Source organism: Lipotes vexillifer, unplaced genomic scaffold (genome assembly GCF_000442215.2).
Source record: "Lipotes vexillifer unplaced genomic scaffold, Lipotes_vexillifer_v1.1 scaffold216, whole genome shotgun sequence".
In the NCBI taxonomy this organism is placed as follows: domain Eukaryota; kingdom Metazoa; phylum Chordata; class Mammalia; order Artiodactyla; family Lipotidae; genus Lipotes; species Lipotes vexillifer.
In genome coordinates this window covers 4,128,194-4,135,525 of record NW_006779100.1, presented here as the reverse complement: position 1 = coordinate 4,135,525, position 7,332 = coordinate 4,128,194, and the positions used below count along the sequence as shown (strand labels likewise).

General features: G+C 37.0%; 1 protein-coding gene across 2 annotated transcripts in view; it reads right to left on the bottom strand.

The window, feature by feature from the left end:
• The window catches only part of NSRP1 (nuclear speckle splicing regulatory protein 1), a 62,524-nt gene that overhangs the window by 7,631 nt on the left and 47,561 nt on the right, over positions 1–7,332 (bottom strand). The window lies entirely within an intron of this gene.

Genomic DNA, 7,332 nt, shown 5'->3' with positions numbered 1-7,332 from the left:
AGCAGGATGCCTTTTTATTCTGTTGATGGTTTCCTTTGCTGTGCAGAGCTTTTTATTTTGACATAGTTTCATTTGTTTATTTCTGCTTTTGTGCTCATTGCCTTTGGAGTCAGATCAAAAAAATATCACCAAGAATGATGTCAAGAAACTTACCACCTGTTTTCTTCTGGAAGTTTTATGGTTTCAGGTCTTACATTCAAGTCTTTAATCCATTTTGAGTTAATTTTTGTGCATGCCGTACACTAGTGGTCCAGTTTCATTCTGTCACATGTGGCTGTCCAGTGTTCCCAATACTATGTGTTGAAGAGACTGTCCTTTCCCCGTTGTACATTCTGCCCTCCTTTATCTAAACTGATTGACTGTATATGCATGGGTTTATTTATGGGCTCTCTATTCTGTCCCATGACCTATGTGTCTGTTTTTATGCCAATACCATATTGTTTTGATTACTATAGCTTTGCAATATAGTTTGAAATCAGGGAGTGTGACACCTCGTTTTGTTGTTCTTTCTCCAGATTATTTTGGCTAGTCGAAATCTTCATGGTTCCACACAAATTTTAGGATGGATTGTTCCATTTCTATCAAAAATGCCCTTAGAATTTTGAAAGGGAATGCACTAAATCTGTACACTGCTTTGGGTAATATGAACATTTAATCAAAATTAAGTCTTCCGGACTTCCCTGGTGGCGCGCAGTGGTTGAGAGTCCGCCTGCCGATGCAGGGGACGCAGGTTCGTGCCCCGGTCCCGGAAGATCCCACATGCCACGGAGTGGCTGGGCCCGTGAGCCATGGCTGCTGAGCCTGCGCGTCCGGAGCCTGTGCTCTGCAACGGGAGAGGCCACAGCAGTGAGAGGCCCGCGTACCACAAAAAAAAAAAAAAAAAAAATTAAGTCTTCCTATTCATGAGCATGGAATCTTTCCATTTATTTTTGTCTTCTTAAGTTTCTTTCATCAATGTTTTATGGTTTGCCATGTACAAGTCTTTCACCTCTTTGGCTAAATTTATTCCTAGAATTTTATTCTCTTTGATGCAACTGTAAATGAGATTGTTTTCATAATTTTTATTTTTGATTGTTCATTGATTGATAGTATATAAAAACAACAGATTTCTGTATATTAATTTTGTATCCTGCAACTTTACTGAACTCATTTATTAATCCTAAGAGTTTTTTTTGGCAGAGTCTTTATAGTTTTCCACATATAAAATCATGTCATTTGCAAATATTAATAGTTTTACTTCTTCCTTTCCAATTTGGATGACTTTTATTTCTTTTTCTTGCCTAACTGCTGTGGCTAGGACTTCCAATACCATGTTGAATAGAAGTGGCAAGAGTGTGCATCCTTGTCTTCTTCCTGATTTTAAGGGAAAAGGTTTCAGCTTTTCACCATTAAGTATGATGCTAGTGGTTGGCTTGTCATATATGGACTTTACTATGTTGAGGTATGCTCCATGCATATCCACTTTGTTGAGAGTTTTCATCAAAAATGTAATGCTGCATTTCAACAAATGCTTTTTCTTCATCTATTGAGATAATCATTGATTTCTGTCCTTCATTTTATTAATGTGGTGTATTATACTGATTGATTTGTGGGTGTTAAAATATCCTGATATCCTTGGAATAAATCCCACTTGATTATGACATATGCTCCTTTTAATGTATTATTGAATTTGGTTTGCTAATATTCTGGTGAGGATTTTTGCATCTATGTTTATCAGGGATACTGGTCCATAATTTTTCTTGTGGGGTCCTTGACTGGTTTTGGTATCAGAATAATGCTGCTCACAAAAGATAAGTTTGGAAGAGTTCCCTCCTTTTTTTAAAAATTTTATTATGCAGTCTCTGCAGAGACTGTCAAAAATTGCCAGTGCCGACTATATTTCAAGTCGTCATGGAAGGGTACAGGGAAAAGTTTTCAATTAGCAATATCACACCTCAGATAAATCTCATTGGCTATGATACTGCCACTGCACAAGGCCCCCCTCTTCTGTCTTCTAAAAGAGTTTGAGAAGGATTGGTATTAAATCTTCTTTAAATATTTGGTAGAATTCACCAGTGAAGCCTGGTCCTGGACTTTTGTTTGTTGGGAGTTGATTACTGATTGAACTCCTTACTAGTAATCAGTCTATTCAGATTTTCTATTTTCTCATGATTCAGTCTTGGAAGATTGTATGTTTCTAGGTATTTATCCAGTTCTTCTAGGTTGTCCAATTTGTTGGAATATAATTATTCATTTTCTTACAATCCTCTGTATTTCTTTGGTATCAGTTGTAATTTCTCCTCTTTCATTTCTGATTTTATTTATTTAAGCCCTCTCTTTTTCTTAGTGAGCCTAACTAAAGGTTTGTCAATTTTATCTCTTCAAAGAATCAGCTCTTCATTTCACTGATCTTTTCTATTGTCTTTTTAGTGCCTACTTCTTTTTTTAAATAAATTATTATTATTTATTTATTTTTGGCTGTGTTGGGTCTTCGTTGTTGCACACAGGCTTTCTCTAGTTGCGGCGAGCAGGGGCTACTCTTCGTTGTGCGTGGGCTTCTCATTGCAGTAGCTTCTCTTGTTGCAGAGCATGGGCTCTAGGCACGTGAGCTTCAGTAGTTGTGGCTCATGGCTCTAGAGCGCAGGGTCAGTGGTTGTGGTGCACGGGCTCAGTTGCTCCGCGGCATGTGGGATCTTCCCGGACCAGGGCTCAAACCCGTGTCCCCTACATTGGCAGGTGGATTCTTAACCACTGCACCACCAGGGAAGTCCCTTAGTGCCTATTTCTGCTCTAATTTTTACTATTGCCTTCTTTCTGCTAACTTTGGGCTTTATTTGTTCTTTTCTAGTTCTTTCAGATTTCAGATTTTCGTTTCTTGAGGCAGGCCTGTATTGCTTTAAACGCCCATCTTAGAACTGTTTTTGTTGTATCCCACAGATTTCGGTATGCTGTATTTCCACTGTCTTTTATCTCAAGGTATTTTTTACTTCTCCTTTGATATCTTCATTGCCCTATTGGTTGCTCAGTAGCATGTTGTTTAATCTCCACATATTTGTGATTTTTCCAGTTTTCTTCTTGTAATTTCTAGTTTCATACCACTGTGGTTGGAATGATGCTTGATATGATTTCAATCTTTTTAAATTGATTAAGACTTGTGTTGTGGCCTAGCATATGTTTTATCCTAGAGAACGGTCCATGAGCACTTGGGAAGAATGTATTCTGTTGCTTTTGGATGGAATATTCTGTACCTATCTATTAAGGCCATCTGGTGTAATGTGTCATTTAAGACCAATGTTTCCTTATTGATTTTCTGTCTGGATGATCTACCCATTGATGTAAGTGGGGTACTAAAGTCCCCTGCTATTACTGTATTGCTGTCAATTTCTCCCTTTAGGTCTGTTAATATTTGCTTTATATATTTAGGTGCTCCTGTGTTGGGTGCACAAAAATTTACAAGTGTTATATCTTTTGTTGGACTGATACCTATATCATTATGTAATACCCATCTTTGTCTTTTATTAAAGTCTTTGTTTTAAAGTATATTTTGTCTGATATTAGTATCCCCACCTTTCTTTTAGTTTCCATTTGCATGAAATATCTTTTTCCATCCCTTCACTTTCAGTCTGTGTGTGTCCCTACATCTGAGGTAAGTCTCTTGTATACAGTACATAGATGAGTCTTGTTTTTTTTACCCATGCAGCCATTCTATGTCTTTTGATTGGAGAATTTGGTCCATTTACCTTTAAAGTAATTATTGATATGTATGTACTTATTGCCATCTTGTTAATTGTTTTCTGGCTGTTTGCAGGTCCTCTCTGGGGAAATACTTTAATGTTCCTCCTCCTGCTTTCAGGCCATCAAAATCTTATCTGGAGTTTCAGGCCAGCTCACCCCCTACCTCTTAAACGAGACCATCTCTGAGGGCTTTTACCCCCAATTAGGTCTTTCTTTTGAAGTCTGATGGCACATTCTGTACTGCAATATATAGTTCCTAAGAATACTCCTGATGTTATTACTTTCTAATCACTTCACAAATCTTAGCCTCTTGTCCCAACTTATAAGTTCCTGAGGTACAGAGAGTATACATTTTAACTTTTTCTTTCATTGGTACATTGCCTAATGCAATGTGGAACATAAAAGTGATCCTTTTAAGTGACAGGGTGGATAGTATAAATTATTCAAAGAACTGACCTGATATTCTCAGGTTTTTACATGTCAACAATTAGACTCGAATGATGTACATGCCAAATTAAAAACTTTTTTTCTGGAATACTGCTTAAGATATTAAAAAATAATTTTTTTAAACATTTCAACATTTACTTTAACCTTAGAAAAACAATAATTCTCCTGCCTACATGGTGAATTAGCACTGCTGCTCCTTGACCAAAACCAACCTGGAAAACTCAGAGGAAGAAAACATGGAATCCAAGAAATCATCACCATCACATCAACAAAAAGCAAGGGAAACAGGACACTAAATTGTTTTAAACTGATAACTTACTTTTTTGCATACTGGGAGAGCGGCAAGAGGGCACGTGTGTAGATATAGGGTATTGTCAATTAACTTAAGTCCCAAAATATATAAAGTAAAAACTGAACAGAAATCTAAGGAAAAACAGACAAGTCCAAAACTATAATAGGGGATTTTAACATATACCTCTCAGTAATTAAGAGACCAAAAAAATTAGTATGAATATATATGAATTCACACAACTGGCCAAAAAACACCATTAAGAATATTTTTTCAAGCATCAAAGGAATATTTATTAAAAACTACTGGACCACACAGTTAATCTCAACACATTTTTTAAAGACATGAAACAATACAATGCATCATCTTGGAACACAAAGAAATCATGTTAAAAATCAATAACAAAAAGGAAACAAAAAACCCCTATCTGTTTAAAAATTAAGTTCTAAATAACCCCCAGATCAAAGAAGAAATCATAACAGAAATTATAAAATATTTTGAACTGAATAAAAAGTACTACTTACCAAAGACTTGTGAGATAAGTACAGCTATAGCAGTGCTTAGAGGAAAATGTATAGCTTTAAACACATTAGAAAAGAGAAAGGGCTTTTGAAAACAGCTATGCACTCATTTCAAAAAGTAAGAAAAATAACAAAATAAACCCAAAGAAAGCAGAATGAAGAAAACACTAATTTGTCAGGACAGAAAGTAATGAAGGAGAAACAAACTTAACCCACTAAATCTTGGGACTGTCAGACTTTTATATTTTTTTCAATCTGAATAATTACAGTGAAAGAAAAGGAAAATCACAAGCCAATCTCACTGATGATAAAAAAAAAAAAACAAACTCCTTAACACTTAAAACAAAAATCCTTAATGAAATTTTAGTAAACCAAATGCAATGGAACATATAAAGAATACTCTATACCTATGTTGTGTTTATATCATTTACGTGACGTGATCATTACTGATTTTCTAAAGTTAAATTGATCTTTACTGGTATGAATATAGTTCATGCATGACTTTCAAAAAATAAAACACAACAACAAACAAAACCTCAAACCAAGACCAGAAAAGAACTTCCTTAGCTTGAAAACAGGTATCTACCCAAAACCTACAGGAAATATTATTTTACTGATGATATATTAAAAGTTTTTCCAGTGAAATGGGGAGTAAGATAATAATGTTGACAACATCAGTTCTGTGCACCTGATGGCCAGATAAAAAAACTGATGGGAGAGGAGAAGAGGGGAGAGAAGGGAACGGGAGAAAAGAAAAAAAAAGAAAAAAAAAAGAGAAAAGAAAAGAAAAGGACTTCCCTGGTGGCACAGTGGTTGGGAGTCCGCCTGCTGATGCAGGGGACATGGGTTTGAGCTCTGGTCCAGGAGGATCCCACATGCTGTGGAGCTACTGAGCCTGTGCGCCACAACTGCTACTGAGGTGTGCCACAGCTACTGAGGCCTGCGCACCTGCAGCCTGTGCTCCGTGACGGGAGAGGCCACTGCAGTGAGAGGCCTGCGCACTGCGGTGGGGGGTGCCCCTGCTCACCACAGCTGGAGAAAGCCTGTGCACAGCAGCGGAGACTCAACGCAGCCAAAAATAAATAAATAAAAAATAAATAATTTTAAAAAGGAAAGAAAAGAAGAAATGTGTAACAGATAAAGTACCCCATTTCTAAGAGTATTTTCTCTTAGATTTAGTAAATGCAATCAAGGTGGTATTCTTCATGATATAAGTTTGAGATTAAAGCAGAAGACAGGAGTTGAATCATTCAAGTGGGGAAAATAAAGTGAAAGGTAGTATAGCAGCAGCAGGCAGGTGAGAGGCAGAAGAGCTGTAGGAGCATCCCTAATTTCCAGGCAAATTATGAAAAAGTCCCACTATCAAAAAAGTGGATTTGAACAAGCCAGAGTTAAGAATAAAATTAGATTTGGGACTTACACTTTAAGTGAATAAGAAAAGGCAACACAGGGACTTCCCTGGTGGCACAGTGGTTGAGAGTCCGCCTGCTGATACAGGGGACACGGGTTCGTGCCCTGGTCTGGGAGGATCCCACATGCCGCGGAGCAGCTGGGCCCGTGAGCCATGGCCGCTGAGCCTGTGCATCCGGAGCCTGTGCTCCGCAACGGGAGAGGCCACAACAGTGACAGGCCTGCGTACCGCCAAAAAAAAAGGCAGCAAAAAATGTGAAAAACACTAGAAAACAAGATACCTACATGACTTGGAGAAGTCACCAGACTCTCTAGAACTAATTCTCTCATCCACATAGTGAAGAAACTGAACTTGATGGTCTCTCTAAAATTCTACTGAGCTCTAAAATTCTAATTCAAAGCACTCCAGCACTTAAGCTAAAGAATCAAAGTTTTTAATGTTGTGTATATTAAATCATTTTGAGGCTAAGTTACATGTTATATCTCATATGACACTAAGATATTATCTTAAAGTAACTAAATACATAATTCTGTGCCCATTCCCCAAGGAGGCAGTAAAACACAGTGGCTAAAAGCTTGGGCTCTGCAATTTCACTGCCTGGGTTTGAACACAACTTGACCATTTACTAACTATGAGATCTCATGAAAGTCACATAAATCTTTTTTGCCTTCATTTCCTCAACTACAAAATAGAGATTATAAGAGCAATTATCCTAAAATAGGATAATAGCTGTAAGAATTAAAGATAACTCTTAGAAAGGAGTTGCCATAATGTCTGGCTCATAGAAAGTGCTTAACAAATTTATCCTTATGCAGGATTCTAGATACACAAGGGAAAAACAGGTGTCCAAAATTAAAGAAAATGTGGAGGAAAAGGAATTAAAATTGAAAAGAAAGGTACTTTGCCATTGTTTAATTTCATTATTTTCCACTGCAGCTAAATCTAAAATA